This window comes from Vombatus ursinus, unplaced genomic scaffold (assembly GCF_900497805.2).
Source record: "Vombatus ursinus unplaced genomic scaffold, bare-nosed wombat genome assembly UNPS02014830.1, whole genome shotgun sequence".
Classification (NCBI taxonomy): Eukaryota; Metazoa; Chordata; class Mammalia; order Diprotodontia; family Vombatidae; genus Vombatus; species Vombatus ursinus.
This window is the reverse complement of record NW_020954608.1, coordinates 15,620,929-15,639,966: the sequence shown is the minus strand read 5'-3', so window position 1 is coordinate 15,639,966 and position 19,038 is coordinate 15,620,929. Positions and strand designations below refer to the sequence as shown.

Here is a 19,038-nt window from a genome sequence, read left to right as displayed (position 1 = left end):
TGTTGTGGTCATTGTTTTGTCTTTATATCCTTAGCACTTACCATAATACCTGAAAGATTAAAAGCACTGAGTAAATACTTGTGGAATGAATGAACGGGCACAATTTGCAAGGCATGCAATTCAAGGGCGAACATATATGTGTGTGTGTGTGTGTGTGTGTGTGTGTATGTGTGTATATGTATGTTTACACACACACACAGTAGGTGCTTAATAAATGCTTATTTCCTTTCTTCCTGTTGCTCTTAAGAGTGGTTTTATGTTGCAGCCTGCTCACAAGCCACCATGTGCCATTGACCTCACTGTGATACTCTTCTTTAGTTCTTGGGAGATGGCAGTGTTCTACATCTATATCCCAGGTAAAAAGTTAGTTTTGAAAGGACGGGCCTTTACTTTCATAGGAAACTTGGACTTAGTAAAAGGGCTTTGCAGTTTCCCAAAAACCATCCAACTTCCTCCCCTACTCCTCTTCAAATTTGAGGCTCTAATGTCATCCATCTAAAGTGGCTTGTCTCTCTCAGATATTTGTAAAGTTGGACAAGCTCTATAGGGTTTCCTTCCAAATGCATATTGAAATATGTACAATATATACTCTTTTTTTCACTTGGTCTTTATTGTGTGGATAGACAGGTTAAACTTCTTTGAGTTATTACATACCCCTTCTAGGAGAAAAAAAAAGGAAAATAAAACACTTTAGATTCTTCCTGTTGTAGAGTATCAGCAATTGGTTGGGAATTATCAGCTGGGAGGATGTGTATGGAAGACAATTGAGAGTAGTCAATTTAAACAGTTTTTCCCTATGACTAGAGATTTCATGGTGCTCCCAGACAGCATCCCTTATGCCTGGTAAATATGAAGGTCAGGACAGCTACTCCTTTCCTTTTACCCCTTTCCCACAGCTTTCTTCTGTTATCTGTTTTTTAAGGACCTCGTTTCTAAGGGCAGAAAGTAGGCAGTCCAAAGAAAAAAAACAAAACATGTGGAACAATCTCTTACTCTCCCACTCAGATTTCAGATGGAGTCCTGAGAGGGTAGATGACTACTAGAGGTAACCCTGAAGGTTTGGGATTTCCAATATAATTACCCATAATCACCCATCTGGTCATTAACCATTATTGATATCAGTTAACTTTTACAAAGGGATATTTACTTACAAAGTATACCAAAAACAAAAGTACAAAAACATTCCCTCCCCTTGCTATCCACACAAAAGGGCTCTGTGGAGAGTGGAGTGAAACTTGAAGCACAAAGGAATAAACATGGCATGAACATGGGAAACATGAAACTAAGGGATACATTGAGATTCCTGACTCTAGGAGACCTTTTCTCCTTTTGGAAGGTCTTCACCAAGTTTACTGCAGGGTATTGTGTTGATAAGTGGTCTAGTCACTCCCTTGCTCAGCTGGGCTACCTATGAGTCAATCATGGTGTTTGGGCTAACAAGTCAATCTACTGCTAGACTGAGTCAAGCAGATCACGCCTTAGGGCTGACTTCTACCTCTGATGGCCTCTGCTATTGATTCTAGTTGATGAGGGGAACCACTGATGACTCTCTGACCTTTTAAAGCACCAAAATTTATAATCTGGTTCATTCTGTCTCTGGATATTCATATATCCAAGAACAGATAAGAATAAGCAGAAAAGAAACAAATCTTCATTTGATTCAAGACGTGGTGGCCAGGTAGAAGGTTGACCAAGTGCCCTTCCTTTACTTGGGAATTCACAGTAATATTCCTCACTCAAAAACTTCCAGGGAAGAATGTGAAAGATCATTTGCTTAAACCTTTTATATACATGCTCACTGCAGGGTCTTCAGTCAAATAGAAGACTCCTTCTCATTATCTATTATCTACTAGGGCTTCAGTCATTCCTGATCAGAAGTGAGCTCACCTGACCTCAACTATTGGGTTGGAAATAGGCAAGACATATTGTTTATGCTCTGTGTTACCACTAGGAAAGATGAATTCACATATGTTCTAAAGATTCAGTCCTCCCATTATACAAAGAAAGCAAAAGAAGACACTGGACTCTCTCTTAAGCAACGGGAAAATGCAAATTGATGACAAGTTGGTGTGGCTCAGTCACCTGGCTGTGGGATTCCATATCAACATTTAAATCAGTATAACTGTGTCCCAATGATTCAGTTTGTCTTGGTATTCCATGTTAACTTCCCTCCTTACTCCCATGGATTAAAACTCTTTTAGGCTCGGCAGCCTTTCAAAAAAAAGTTGGACTTAGAAGTAGGGATGGTGGTCATTATTAATTTTGATGTAGTCTAATTTCCCTACAGAAAGTTAGGTGGCTCAGTGGATAAAGCACTAAGCCTGGAGTCAGGAAGACCTGAGTTCAAAAATGGCCTGGAATACTTACTGGCTGTGTGACCCTGGGCAAGTCACTTAACCTTTGTTTGCCTTAATCTATTGGAAAAAAAGAAATGGCAAACCACTCTAATATCTTTGCCAAGAAAACCCCATGGACAGTATGGTCCACAAGATCACAAAGAGGCACAATACTTAACAGTAACAAAAACTTGGTAGTACACACAGTGGCTAGACATTTCTTTCTTTATTTTGGGCAGCTAGGTGGTGCAGTGGATAGAGTGTCCCAGCTTGGAGTCAAGAAGATTCCTCTTCCTGAGTTCAAATCTTGCCTCAGACCCTACTAGTGTGACCCTGGGCTAGTCACTTAACCCTGTTTGCCTTAGTTTCCATATCTTTAAAAAGAGCTGGAGAAGAAAATGGCAAGCCACTCCATTATCTTTGCCAAGAAAACCCCAAATGGGACCATTAAGAGTCAGACATGACTGAAAATAACTCAGCAACAACAACCCAAAATGTCACATTTTATGATCTATTAGGGGATATATAAATAACTGTAAAACAGGTTCAAAAGCTAAATTCAAATCAGTAAACATATATTAAGGGCTTACTCTGTACTAGGCAATGGAAATCTAAAGCCCAAATTTAAGCAATTATTGATCTCAAAGACTTTACATTCTATCAGGTAAATACAGAATGGACACAGATACTTAAATGCAAAATATATAAAATGGAATTGGGGATGTAAAAGTATGTGAAGGCAAGCAATGTTAAATCTTAGTCTGCAAAGACAGATAAATATTAAAAGTGAAATTAGATAGCTATAAAGTACAATTGGGCTTGGTTCAAGAAAAGAGAGAGAACCTCCAGTTTGGGGAATCGGGTGTTGTTCAGTAGTTTTCCAGTTGCGTCTAACTCTTCGTGACCCCATTTGGGGTTTTCTTGGCAAAGGTACTGGAGTGATATGCCATTTCCTTCTCTAGTTCATTTGACAGATGAGGAAAACTGAGGCAGAAAGGTTAAGAGAGATGCCCTGGGTAGAAAGTACACTGCTAGTAAGTTCCTGAGGCCAGATTTGAACTCAGGAAGATGAGTCTTCCTGACTCTAGGCCCAGTACTCTATACACTGCACCACCCAGCTACCCAGTGGCAGCTGTTAAGGAAGGTTTAATATATAATAGATTGTTAAATATCTATTCCTTAAAATATCTCGTAATGTCAGGAATGTGAGTTTCTACTTAAGGAGAAGGTAAGGGAGACCCATATATGTCACCAGTAATAATATAACTAAAACTCCAGTATGTTCACAAAATATTTTCTTTAATCCAAATACTTGGGCTTTCCTGTACTAACTAACAGAAGGTAGCTAGCTTACAGGGTAGATAGAGTGCTGAGCCTGGAGTCAGAAAACACTGAGTTCAAATCCAGTCTTGGATCCAGTTCAAATGGATGCCCAGTTCAAATCCACTTACAACCTGTGGATCCCTGGGCAATTCACCTAACCTCTGTCTTCCTCAGTTTCCTCATCTAGGAAATGAGATAATAATAGTACTTACTTCTCAGGGTTGTTGTGAGGATCAAATCTTATAATCATTGTGGAGCACAATACAGTGCTTGGCCCTAAGTAAGCACTACATAAATGTTAGTTATTATTATTATTATTATTATTATTACTACAGCTTCTAATTATTTATATATGCATTTTTAAAAATTATTGTTGGAACTAAAACAAGTTAAGCAACTTGACATTTTTCCTATTCTCCAACTGTAATTTTATCTCTCAGTTATAGGTTCACCTTCAGAAGGCTGGAGGCAAGGTCTCACTCAGGCTGGTCCCCTGGTAGTCCGGGTTCAATAATGAAACAAAATGTAACATTGTGAAGATGTGACAGTTAAGAAAAGGAGATTTACTTAGCCATAGCAGGAGCAGGATTGTCACCAAAGATGCAATTGAATTCAACTCCTTCTGTCTCTCTGTTGCCCCATGCGGTCCACCAATTAAGCAACAGGGGCCAGCTGGAGCTTCATGAAACATTTTGGACTGAAATCACCAGGAAGCCAAAACAGCAACTTTAGCTGTAGTCTCTTGATACAATTAAATGTCCAGGACATTCTCAATACCACTTAAGGGCAAGCTAGCCTATTGGCATGGGGTTGGCTCTTGCTACCACTACAAATAGAATTGATCATTTTTTTAATCAACTAAAATTTTCACAAAAGCCAAATTTCTCTGTTAAAATAGAGAGGAATCTAATGAAAACATCAGAACTACCTTACTGTTGTTATTCCAAGTTTTATCTTTGTTAACATTGATATAATTTGGATTCATGGCTAAGGATAATATTTTTTTTTAAATTCATCAAATTTCTTCTTTGAACTGTCTATGCCATGACAACTTTGGAAGACTAAAAAAAAAAAAGGCGCCTATCTCTTTACCTTTGTTAAAGAGAGAGCCAGACCAACTTACTAGGAAATAAGCTTTTTCATTTGCCTCCTGTTTTCAGGTTGTTTGTTGTTTTAGGTTTGGTTTATGGCTCCCTCATCTATTCTGAATTATCATTTTATGCCATTTTAGGGCCTAATTGTGTAGCTAAAAATTAAATATATGCTTTTGCAGAAGTTATGGAATCTTGAATTTGGAGCTAGAAGGGATACTTAGATACTTAGAGGTACTGTCATCTAACAGCTCCATTTTACTTGTGAAGAAATTGAGGCCCGGAGATGTTAAAAGTCTTACCCACAGTACACAGGTAATAAATAGTAAAACTAGGGATTTGAACCCAGAGTCTGTGACTCTAATTCCAGTATTGTTTCCATTGTACCATGTTGAGTTCCCTCACTAATCTACAAGAACACAGGATGTTAATGTTGAGCAAATCTCCTGTACTCAGTTTCCTAAACTTTTCTCTTTGAAAATCTAAGTAGTTCTGTCCCACTAGGGCAGGGAGAAGTATTATTTTCTTCAGATTATATCCTATTCGAATGTGCAACTCTCACAAGTTCCTCACCATTCATCACTCCATATGACTGATATATATGATTTCTTTAATATTGCTGTTGTCGTTCAGTCATTTCAGGATCTTCATGACCCCATTTTGGGATATTCTTGGCAAAGATATTGGAGTGGTTTGTCATTTCTTTTTTTTTTACTCATTTTACTGATGAGGAAACTGAGGTAAACAGGGTCGAGTGACTTGCCCAGGATTACACAATTAGTAAGTATCTGAAGCCATGTTTGAACTCAGGTCTTCTTCACTCCAGGTCCAACATTCCTAACTGCCCCTCACTAAATATAACATGTGTTTATCCAGTTTCGATCTACTTGTTTGTATGACCTGCCTTCTTTGCCAGTACTGTCTTAAACTGTAAACACTTTGAAGAAAGGTATTACATATACACATGTGTATGCATATATACACACACACACACACATATACATTTTAAAGTGCTTAAACTGTTTCACAGAACCATAGCTAGAGACATATGATATACACACATACACATGCACGCACATATGTGTATGTGTATATACACTCATTAGTAGTATGCTTTTATTGATCTCTTTATTTCCCACAAAATATGTCAAAAACCAGTTTGGTCCGAAGAGATTGTTGTGTGTACTTTCATAGGTCTGATTTGTCTAACTTCCTTTTATTGAATGGTTTGAATTGTTAACCAGTAAACCTAACCTTAGGGTCATAGATCGTTGATAATGCCTGCATAAAAATGTTCAGTGTCACTCCTCAGTAGAATTTACACCCATCCCAGTTGCTACCTTGGGTACAAATCACAGTTCCATTTGGGCCTTTAATATGTCCTGAAAGTCTGGCATATCAACTAGACAGGCCTTCAGGGTAGCCTAATTTGTGGGACTGGCTGGCTTTTTCCATGGCAGGTAACCCAAACTGACACTGACTTTGACAGCTTTATATGGGTAATATTTTTCACAAGGATGAAGTATTCTCCAAGAATGTCTCCAATGTATTAGGCACCAGGATACTTTGCAGTCACAGCAGGCATGATGTTTTCTATTCCAGCCTCTTTTATGTTGCACAAATACACTTGCTGTGGTGAACGTAAGGAAATCCCTTTCTCAGCTTGTTTCTGTGTTCCTTTATTTTCTTGCCACCATAAAGATAGGCAGAAATGTGATACAGGCTGGTTCTCTCTTCCAAATCCTATGGGGTTGTCATACATCTTTCCCCTGTATCCCATCGCTACATTCCATGAAATAGCAAAATGACTTCTTTTTTTCATTAGGGTAAGAGTATGTTTGCCTATTCCCTGTGTAAAATGATCTGACACTTCTCTTATTTTTTAATTCTTGATAATTCTGTGATTATGATGCATCAAGACTGAAGAGGAAAACAATAAAATTAACGTCAACAGTAATATCCAGATCCTTCTATTAAGTCTTTTGTCATTTGTTTACCCCTCTCTCAAGCATTTGCCAAAAGAGGTTGTTCAGTCCCCAATTGATAAATGGTCAATAAATGAACAGGCAGTTTTCAGATGAAGAAATTAAAGCTATCTATATTCATATGGGAAAATGTTCTAAATCACTATTGATTAGAGAAATGCAAATCAAAACAACTCTGAAGTACCACATCACACCTATCAGATTGGCTAACATGACAAAACAGGAAAATGATAAATGTTGGAGAAGATGTGAAAAAATTGAAACATTAATGCATTGTTGGTGGAGTTATGAACTGATCCAATCATTTTGGAGAACAATTTAGAACTATGCCCAAAGGGTTATAAAAATGTGCATACCCTTTGACCCAGCAATAGCACTTCTGAGGCTGTATCCCAAAGAGATCATAAAAATGGGAAAAGGACCTACATGTACAAAAATATTTATAGCAGCTCTTTCTGTGATGGCAAAGAACTGGAAATTGAGGGGATGCCCATCCATTGAGGAATGGCTGAACAAGTTGTGGTATATGAATGTAATGGAATACTATTGTGCTATAAGAAATGATGAGCAGGTGGACTTCAGAAAAACCTGGAAAGACTAGTATGGACTGATGCTGAGTGACATGAGCAGAATCAGGAGAACATTGTACACATTAACAGCCATGTTGTGTGATGATTAATATTAATAGACTTAGTTCTTCTCAGCAATGCAAAGATCTAAGACATCTCCAAATGTCTCATGATGGAATATGCTATCCACATCCAGAGAAAGAACTATGGAGTTTGAATGCAGATCAAAACATACAATTTGCTCTTTTTTTTCTTCTGTTTTGCTTTGTTTCTTCTTTTGGGTGGTTCCTCCTATTGGTACTAATTATTCTTTATAGCATGACTAATGTGAAAATATGTTCAATAGGAATATATATGTAGAACCTATATCAGATTGCACATTGTCTTAGGGAGGGAGGTAGAAAGGGAGGGGGAGAAAATTTAAAATTTAAAAGTTTATGAAAGTGAATGTTAAAAACTAAAAATTAATTAATTAATAAAAAATCTGAACTTAAAAAAATAAAATAAAAGATATGTTGTTTTGTATGTTGTTCAGAATTTTTGCTAAAAATTGCGATACTGTCTTCTTTGATTAGCATAGTATTTTAAGTGCTTATTCAGATATTAAGACAGAAGCCAAAACATTATAGGTATTTTTAATGTTTTCTTTAGCTTGTAACATAGAAGTTCAGATATTACATTATAACTTTACTGAAGTTCTATGTAGATAAGGGTGGGTGATCCTTTTCTCCTCTTTCTTTATGGAAGATATGTGGGACTTTTAGTCAGAAAGACCTGCACTTGAATCCTGCATCAAATCCTTAGTAGCTGTGATACCCTAGTCAAGTAACTTAACTTCTCTGATGTTCTATTTACCTATAAAAGAGCTTCTTCTTTACTTCTAAAATAGCTTCTCTGGGTACATGGAAAATTATAGTCTTTTAAGATAAATAGTCCCTTAAATACCTTGTCAATATCTAAGAAGAGTATAATTGCCAAAATTCTCCCTTAGGGACACTCCATCTCCTGACTCTACATTTTCTCTGATTGTCCTCTATACCTGGAATGCTATCCCTCCTCATCTCTGTCTCCTGACTTTACTAACTTCCATTAGAACTCAACTGACTTCTTATCCACATTCAATGCCTTTCCTTTGAGCTTATTTCCCATTTATACTATCTAGAGTTGTTTTCATGTCCTCTCCTCCATTAAAATTGGTACTCCCTGAGACCAGGTACCATGTTTTTGCTTTTCTTCATATCTGTACCCTTAAGCACAATCTGCCACATAGCAGATGTTTCCTAAACTTTGCTGCAGCTACAGCTGCTGCTCTCTGGATATAATTAAAATACTCTAGAAATTATTTGGGAATGGTATTATAGGCATACATATATTAAGTTCCATACCTTGTCTATGTTCGTCACTTTAGATATTACTATTAATATTTTAATTCATACCAGCATTCATTAAACACTTACTATATGACAAGGACTGTGCTAAATTCTGGGAATACAAAGAAAAGCAAAAATACAGCCCCTGTTCTTCACCATTAGGTAAGGCATGAGACGAAATATCCAATATAAATTATATTATCCTAAAAAGAAAAGGATACTAATCAACATTTTTCTCTGCAAAGAAACCTTTTGCTACCTCATCTCCTAAATCCATATCTCATACCCCCATTCCATGTAGTATTATGGCCCTCAAATGAAGCAGATATAAAATTCTGTGAAATCCCAGCCTCCTTCTGTCCTAGTCAGAATAATGTATAATCTTTGTCCAGCCTAAGGAAAAATTCAAACACTAGGAACCTTGACATAGTATAATTCTCTCTGTCAACTTGCTCATTAAGTGAGTGTGTTGTGTAATATATGGTACTTTTAAAAACCACTTCACATCACAAATGGAAAGTTTGGAAAAGTGCCTTTCTTCTCTTCACAACACAAATGATGTTGACAGCTGGCGTTTTTATTTGTTTTTCAAGCATTCTTTTCAGAATTGCTTCCCAGCTGCTTCTTCACCCTGACAGGAGCATGCTAAGCTCAGCAGACCAGAAAACATGTAGAATTCGTGACACAACCATATCCCCCCAAACCGCTTTCCTCAAATGCCCAGCTTGCTTATTTATAAAACATGCCCACCTCTTAGGAGTTGTGATTTTCATGGCCCAAACAAAATGGATGCTCTTATTTAATGGTATGTAAAATCAGCACAATGTTCCTTAAACCCAGCATAACAGAAGATGCTTCAAACGGTACCATCAGGGAAGACTTTACTAAACTAATCTTATATACTTACACTTGAGCAGCCCAGGGTTTTCACTGTGGCAGTTCTGTTTGACTAGGCTAAGTGGGATTTTTAATCACCGTTAAATATAGCTCAAAGGCTTCATCTTGAATGGAAAAATTAATAGAGCAAATTCTTATGTAGAATTTGTTTCGTTCAGTAGGAGGAACAATGGCAACTATTTCGTTTTTTCTGGTTTTATTTTGTGAGATATTTAAAAGCTTCTCCTAAATGTTTTCAATGGTAAGATGCCCTCACCATAACATAAGGTGTCCCAGAAGTCTTAGTGCAATTAAAGCTTTTTAAACTGTACTAAGACTTTTGGGGCACCCTCCACATTAAGTTTTATGTTTTAAAACTTTTATATTTTATATTTATATTTATATTTATAATTTATATTTAAGTTTTATATTTTAAAACTTATCTACCGGGTTATAATGTCTGTAATGTGAATTCATGGAAATTCATTCAAATGAGAGATGTGGTCCTAACTACTGACATTAAGAACATGTGGATCAATTATAAGAGACTTTGTCAAAAAATTTAATTTGGGCTTCAGAACCTTGCAGAAATTGCCTGATGTGATATTCCTGTATCTTTGAAGTGTTCACTAGAATATGATAGTAGCATTTAGACCGGAAGGGCCCTTACCAGTCATTTTTTTACAAGTCCTTCATTTTCCTCTTATCTGAAAATGTTCATAACATTAGCCCTTCTACCTCCAAAAGCCCATGATTTCATTCTCTTCCACAACTAGATCAGTATCTGTGTAGTAAGTTTAAAAAAAGTTGAAACTGGTGATGCCAGTTATGATATATATGAGTGATAGACTTCTTTTTGAATTTGGAAACAAAAAATCAGGATATATGTCTAGAAAGTCCAGGGCAAAAATGAAGAGTTTACTCTAAACTCTAAAAAACACAGAGGTTTGAAATAAGCTCTACATAGCTTATCCTATGAATTTGCTCAACCTTCTCAGATGGAACCACTTAACCCCTACATGTAGGGTACTAATCCTGTCTCTATCTACTAATCCTATCTCTATCAGAATATAAGGAGCTATACTGGGAAAGACTATCTTCACTGGCAAAGCCAAGTAGAAAATTAGCCCAATAATTCAAACAAAACCTTGCTTTTGTTCTGAATTATCCAAGGTTGATGTCAATTCAGTTTTATTGCTATCCCTCCACTGATGGGATAGCCCCCAACTTCCTAGTGGCTGTGTTCCAGCCTACTACCCCATTCAAACAGTACCATCAGGGAAGACTTTACCAAAATAATCTTATATACTTATGCTTGAGCAGAGAATGAGTGCCTGCTATTTGCTGCCTACCTCCTCAGTGACAACTGTCTTTGCCTTTCCATATGTCCACTGGTTTCATACTGCTTGGACTTCCAGGAATCATCCATCCCAATCTGCTTAGCTAAATGCTCTGGGTATTTGGTTCAGTTTGGACATTTTGAAAAGATGTCCTAGTGTCCTATGTATAGCCGTCTCCCAGGCATCCTAATTTTCATCCCTTCTCAAAATTGCTATAGTGCATAGATCAATTTCCCAGCTTTAGACTTATGTTTAGACTCATCACTTATCACTGCTTTTCTTAACAACCAACTTCTCCCTTTCTCCAATATTTAAACACATGGCCTTCAAGCAACTCTGCTAGTCTGCCTGGAATTTCAGTTCCAGCCTTTCCCGATCTGGCTTATTCCACTGCTGAGAACCAGTTTTGACATAGCACAAATGCTACTGAATCACGAACTTAAATGATATTTGGTAAGGACTGGTTTCTCTCCTTGCAACCAATATTAGAATTTTAAATGTTAATCTACTCCCACTACTCAGTCCTTAGGGTTCCTTGCTTTACACTCTCTCCTTCAGAAATTTTATCCACTACCCTACCTTCAACTATTGCTTCTAAAAATGACTCCAAGCTATGTCTTCAATCCTGGCAACTCTCCTAAAATTCAACCCTACATTCCCAACTGCCGTTTGGTACCTCTACTTAAATGTTGCATGATTATAAATTCCCCCTTATAACTTTCTCCTTTCTGTCAATGATGCTTTCATTCTCTCCATCAGTAATGCTCCTAATTTTAATGTCATTTTTAACTTCTCCTTTTCCATTTTATTCCATAGGCTATCATCTACAAAATTCCATTGATCCATCTCCCATAATATCTTTCCCATACATCCCTCCAGTTCTATTCTCACTGCCACATCCTTAGCCCAACCTCTCAATGCCTAACATCTAGAACTAGATCAATCATCTCTCAATGTTCAACACCTGGTCTCTCCCTTTTGCAACTTCCCTAACACAGCACTTGGACATCAATTGTCCTGAAGCAGGTTTTGTTGTTGTTGTTGTTGTTTACACACCAGCTTTGGTTTCAAATCTTAATCCATTCCCTGTTGCCTAAAGGATAAAGTACAAATTCCTTACCTTGATTTTCAAGGTTCTTCACAACCAAGCCCTTGCCAATCTCTCCAGCATTAACTTCTTTTACTTACCAACACACAGTTCCAGGAAAATTGGGTTACTTATACTTTCCTGAACTTCCCATGTCATTACCTCCCCCTGTAATTCCCTTCTTACTCCTTTCCACTTGTCTGAGTCCAAACACTTTTCACAGTCTGGTTTAAGTTTCATCTGTTCTATGAAGCTTTCCCCAAATATCTTCATTTTCACCTTAATTATGATTTTCTGTAGCACTTACCCATTTGGTGCTTAGCATATACTACCCTATTGTGATAATATAGTATAGTGGGAAAAGCACTGGGCTTGGTGCTAGAATAGTTAGGCATAAGTTATGGTTCAATCACTTACTTATTGGGTGAGCATGGGCAAGTCACTGAAACTTCAGTTTCATGAAGTCTTGACTTCCTCGTGTATGAGTATAATAACACTTAAGCTATATACCTAATAGAGTTTTGTGAACAAAATGTTTTCAGTTTATTTCCACAATAATTCTAACATGTGCCTCCTCTCCATTCATATAACCAAAACTTTATTTCAGAACCTCATCACTTCTCATCTGAGGTATTGTAAAAGCCTCCTAATCGGTCTCTCCATTTCTGGTATCCCTCCTTTTCAACCTATCATCTTTCTGAGGAACAGAGCAAACCATATCATTTATCTCCTCAAAATCTTTTGGTGGTTTACTATTGCCTCTAAGATACAATATAAACTCTTCAGTCTGGTATTGAAAGTGCTCTAAAATACAAAGTTGTCCCCAAAGCTTGGTTGGTCCATGGTACTAAGGCCAAAGCTCCTCCTCTCAGGATGCAACTTCTTAGTAAGCTCCGGTCATATTGACTTGGATTTCTGGTCACCTAAGGGCATAAAAAGCACCATCCATGTGGAGTCAAGTGCTCTAGACTCTGAAAATGTTCCAGTACCAGAGGAACATATATCTTGCCTTATTGACCAGATGGATTTCCATATGGAAGTGAAAGGAATCAATCTACCTCAGATAAGTGCTACAGTATCCTTTTTGAATAAACTTCCTTTGTTTTCTTTTAAATAACCTATAATATTCTCCTTTCAAAAATTGAACCTTATCTAACAGGGGACCAGCCTGAGTTAGTTACCCCTTAGAGTGTGGTATCCCCTAAGTAGAAAGTAAGCTCCTAGAGAGAAGAGATTTTATCCTCTCTAGTGCCTAGCACATACCTTCTAGCATGGACTTGATAAATGTATTTCATTGAATTGAGTAAACCATAAACACCATATGAATATGAGCTCTTAGTAGTAATATCGTGCCAACTCCTCATTTTGTCCAGAAATGAAGTCTTTTTAAACCAGAAACTAAAGGGAGTATTTAACCCTTTGATGTCATTAACTCTGCAATATCCTCTCCCTACTTCTCCCCTCCCCACCTTGATTGATGGTTGCCTCAGATACCCATTACATCCATGACCAGACTACAGCCACATTTACTCTCTAGACTTTTCCCTAGCCTGGCATCATAATCAAATCAATTCTGCCTTAGTTCCCGGAAAAGTGTGTTAGTTTACTCCCCTAAGGCCCCACTCACCATCCCAGAAACTTCCCTAAGCTATTATCACTCCTTGGCCACCACCTCCAGATAAGTGCTCTCTCTGCCTATTAGAAAGTGAGTGCCCTGAAGTTAGGGACTGTCTTTGTTTTGCATTTGTATCCCTAGCACTGAACCCAGCACAGAGGAAATGGCTTAATAAATACTCTTTCATTCATTCATTCAACTAGAGTATAAGTTCCTTATAGAATCAGAAAGTGTCTTTTGCCTCTTTTTATCCTCACTGGCCTAGAACAGCAGCCACTTAAGTATTTATTGAAGATGATCTTGGAATTGTATAAAGCGTTTGTGTGGAAGTCAGCAACATGTATTGGGAACACAGTTATGTTAGGAGGAAGAGGTGATTTAGTGGTCCCAAATGAAAAAAAATAGGGAAATACAGGACTAGGAACCAAAGCAGGTTGGTTATCATGTATTACAAAGCAATATTAACTACATTCTCTTAAAATCAGAAGAAAAAAATAAGCTGTGTTTATAATTTACATTTTCATGGTTCTTTGAAAACAGATTATAATATTATAAATTCACATTATTTTATATGAACAATTAAACACAAGAATAATTGTACCATGGTAAACCTTTGATGAAACAAGTCTGGAGAACTTAGTGCAGAAAGGTCCTTAATTTTTGCTACTAATTTTTTATCATCACCAAACAGAGACTCAGAGATTTCTCCTCCAAAAGGTCATGAATTTGGGAGCCTATCCTTTCCTCTTTACTTACCTAATTAACCACATCAGGTCATTTGCACAAGCTCCTCTTATTCTTTGGTTAGTCTATTGTATGAAAAACTAATTTCAAACTACCAATTTACACAGGCAAACAAGTTATGGGAACAGACACTTTCACTTCTCAGCATCATCGAATTTTAGATCTAAAAGAAACTTTGGTGGTGATCTAGTCCAAGCATCCAGGTAACCCAGGGGATTAAATGCTAGAGTGAGGAAGACCTGAATTCAAATGTTGCTTCAGATATTCACTAGCTATGTGACCTCAGGCAATTCACTTAACCTATCTGTGCCTTAGTTTCTTAATCTATAAATGCAGTTAATAATAGTACTTACCTCCCAAGTATACTGTGAGGATTAAATGAGAAACACATACAAATCATTTTGCAAACCTTAAAGCACTATGTAAATGCTAGGTATTAGTCCAAATTCTTGATTTTACACACGAGGAAACTGAGGTCCCCAAAGGCAAATTGACTTTTTCTCTTCTAGGTGGTGAGAGACAGAACCAAGATTCAAATCTATGCCCTTTCAACCTTATGCCTTTTGACTTCCAATCCAATACTATTTCCAGGTCTACAGTACTTCCTTAACCAGCTTGATATGATAACAAAATGATAAGGTTTTTCAGTTTCCTTTCCATTTTGTCCCCAGGCTATTCTGTATACTCTTCATCCCAAGCTTAAGTGACAGTTTGTCTTCCTCGCAAGGCTCTGAGTCCCTTTACTGCTTAGTTTCAGTCAGATCTGCACTTTCTGAAGTCAATTCTGGACACAGCCAGTATTGTTCTCTGGATTCCTTCCAGTACCTCTTCAGCAAGTGTCCTGCCCTTGGACTTTTTCTCTCTAAATGGAGGGGCTCTTCTTAGCTGCTACTCTCTATTCCCAAGTCTTTTCTTACTATCCTCCCATCTAGTCTGTGGTTTCTTAACCTTTTTTCCATATCATGGACCCCTTTGGCAGCTTCAGGTGGTACAGTGGTTGGAGACCTACTCCTGAAATGAGAAAGACTTGAGCTCCAATTTAGACTCAGTCATTTGGTAGCTATGACTTTGAATGACCCTGTGAAAATCCCTTAATCTCTTTCTCCCTCAGTTTCTTCAACTATTGAATGAGGGTAGTAATAGCATCTGCCTCACAGAGTTGTTGTGAAGACCAATGAGATATTTGTAAAGCACTTAGTACAGTGCCTGGCACTTAGTAGATGCTTAATAAATGCTTGTTCCTCTTCCTCTTGTCTTCCCTCATGAAGCATATGGACCCCCTCTAAGAATGTTTTTAAATGCATAAAATAAAATAAGATTATAAAAGAAACCAATAACATTGAAATATAATTATAAAAAATATTTTAACAAACAGATTCATATACCCCAAGTTAAGAAGCCTTGTTAGTCATGGTTGTACTGCTTTCTATCTACTCAAATGGGGTAGGCATCTTTTTCCCCCTTGCCCCTTATCTCATTCCTGATTACTAGCACATATGTGATTGCTTGCTGAACCCTCTTGAAAATGGCATATCCAGGACCTACCCACAGAACACTTGAAGAATAGGGATACCTCCTCACAAACCTTTCAAGAAAACCTAACATGTTTTGACTATAACACAGTAGGGAAACTGTAAAGGATTGCATTATTCAGAGGTGATTGATTTCTTCAGTGCCATTGAAATTTTTATTAATAATAAGCCTGTAAAAACCATGGGCTTCTATGAAATAGGATGCATAGTGCTACTATAATAATAAAATATTAAAGTTAGAACTATGGGATATAGTGAAGTGGACATCACGCTATGAAACATAGTCTATGCACCCAGTTCACTGTAACATTTTTTACCACTTTAAAAAGAGCAAGACCCATGCACCCAGTACCCAGTTGTAAAAAGCAACTCAATCAACATATTTATGTAATCTTTTGGGACCCAAGCTCCTCACAGTACAAACAGAGTAGAGATTTATCATGATTTTCTAAGAACCCAAAGGTCAGTAATAGCTATATTTTAATTATATCAGTATATCTCTTGTCATCCTTTTTCTTCTCTTTCTATTTAATGATAGAAATGTATCCCAGGGAAATATCTAGAATAAAGCCCTACCTAAGGTATAAGACACTTTCTTTTGATGGCTTTCCTGGGAAACTCCAATCTTATTGCCCATTTTATGATGCCATTTACAGAAAAAGCTAGCATGCAGATTAGGGAATACTTTTTCAGGAAAGAATTTAGTTATCACTATGTAGAGATTCCAACTGGGGAAAGATTGCTAAAGAAATAAAGCTATTTCTGGTGTGTGATACTTAATTATGAATAATGTATTTAGCTTTGTTGATTAGCAGAAGGTACCTAGGTGGTGCAATGGATAGAGCACTGGGCCTAGAGTAGGAAAGATTGGAATTCAAATACGACCTCACACACTTACAAGCGATGCACTTATGGGCAAGTCAGTTAACCCCTATTTGCCTCAGTTTCATCAGTAAAATGAGGAAACACTGGAGAAGGAAATGGCAAACCACTCTAGAATCTTTGTCAAGAAAATCACATTGACAAATCATTGGGTCCCATAGAGTCAGACAGTACTGAAAGACTCAACTGTTTAATAACAGAAAGAATTACTGAGTAATTGGAAGGATGCAGTAATAGACTCTGATCGATGTACTGACCAACAATAATTCCAGGAAATTGGTGATAAAGGATTCTACCTGAGAGAGAGATAATGGACTCAGAATGAGACATATATTTTGGACATGGCCAATGCTAAAATTTGTTTTTGGACTATGCATATTTGTTAGAAAGGTGTTGTTGTTGTTGTTGTTGTTGTTGTTTCCCAATTGGGGGAAGATGACAAGGAAAGAAAATTGATTTTTGTTAACTGAAAATTTTAAATAAAAATAATTAAGGGCACAGCACAAATATTTTGGTAGTGTTATGGCTATGTTATTGCACATATAATGGTGCTTCTTCCTATCAGTGTAGATAGCTATCCAAACAGGTTTTTGTCTTCTATGGATCATGTCAATACCTTTCCATAAAAGCTCCATAGAGGAGGCCTTCCTTTTGGTCTTAATGTAGCACTTAAGCTGTTAATTTGTTTATTCATTGCTTTTTCTGCTTGACTGACACACCTCCTTTGCTGATCTTGCATTCCCAGGATATCTTTTTTTTTTTTGGTCATTCTCAAAAGTAAATCATTGTTAGCATTATACTACAGCCTACTTAAACATACCATATCATACATCTCTCTGTTGCCTTTTGGGTCATCCACAATTTTGATTCTTTAGACATTTTGGTATTCTATGATACATAGCCATATAATATCACAAAAATAGATAAAATAGCACAACAGAATAGCAATTTATATGCAATCTTCCATTATAAGATCTATATAATAAAAATGGAATACTAGAACTCAGGTTTCTCAATTTGTCTTTTGTTATCCTGCAATTTGACACTTTGATGATATAACATTAAGAATAACTTGGGGCTCAGATATTCTAAATGCCTTGCTTAGCTAACAAAATTTGGTGTTAAGAAATTAATAATTCTTTTTCTAATTTCCTGGTTTTTCCTTGTGCAAACACTGCATTTTTAAGTAGAGCTTTGCTTTCTTTACTAACCAAGATTCCAAATATCTCTGTATCACATTATAATCAAAGATTTTCACCTTCACAAAGGGTGAGGTATTTCAAAATGTACTTTATGATATTTGTCTCTTTGTGAGTGAAAACAAAATGGGTAATGTCTTAGAATCTATATTTTTCCAGTACCATTTCTGATCTAGAAGTCCTGTTTTTGCTTATGAAGAAAAATATCATCATGGATCATTCTTAGATTAGTGGCATGTTTTTATATAATATGAATTCAGATGAACCTGTGTGAATCTTTCTGTCACATACATAGTTTGCTTTGCATTATGTGTATTGATCATTTCTTGCTGTATCACACAAGATTCACTTGAAGAAAAGTCAAAAGAATTGGGTAATGCTATAATAGAAGGATAGTTATTTCAATTCTGAAACTGTGGTTCAAGGGTCGTTGATGTTTGGTAGACTGGTCTCTTGGGGAATTGATGCTTGTATCACATGCTTTTGTTTCAGACATGAATTAATTCTGCACTTAGGATGTTTGACTTTTTAAAAAAGATATCTATTACGTTATTGGTATATTTTAAAAGGCCAAAGCCAAGCCAGTCTTTCCATAAATTTAGAGGGGATTCTTTTTTTGCACAGGTAAATGTGGAAGAGGAGGTGATATGTGTGATCTTTTTACCTGCTTAAGTAGTCCATAAACCAAAAAGGTTAGAAATATAGTCGACTACTTATAATAAAATATTACTAGGTGCTCTTGATATATTTATTGTACCCTTATATGTACTGAAATAATTAAGGATGCCTATCCATAAGATTTTTTTAAAAAAAAGAAGATAATGAGATAAAACAGAAGAGTTTAAAAAGTGAATGTTTAATTGTCCCGTCCCGCGGGACATCAACGGAGGTCCGGACCTGTAAAAGAAGAAGGGGAGCAGGGGACACGGGAAATGGAGACAAGACAGGCTTTCTGATCAAGTCTCGTTTATTGAAGGCAAGCTCAGGGTAGTTATACACACAGTAAGAGGGAGTGGGGGAGTTCCACCACCTGTATAGGGGCGGGGTATTCCAGGAAGAGGTACAGCTTTGTCCGTAATTTGTTCTTAT

The 19,038-nt window shown here is 36.9% G+C and overlaps 1 protein-coding gene across 1 annotated transcript in view; it reads left to right on the top strand.

Moving 5' to 3' along the window:
- Positions 1-19,038, top strand: part of MAGI2 (membrane associated guanylate kinase, WW and PDZ domain containing 2) — a 1,168,341-nt gene that overhangs the window by 754,920 nt on the left and 394,383 nt on the right. The window lies entirely within an intron of this gene.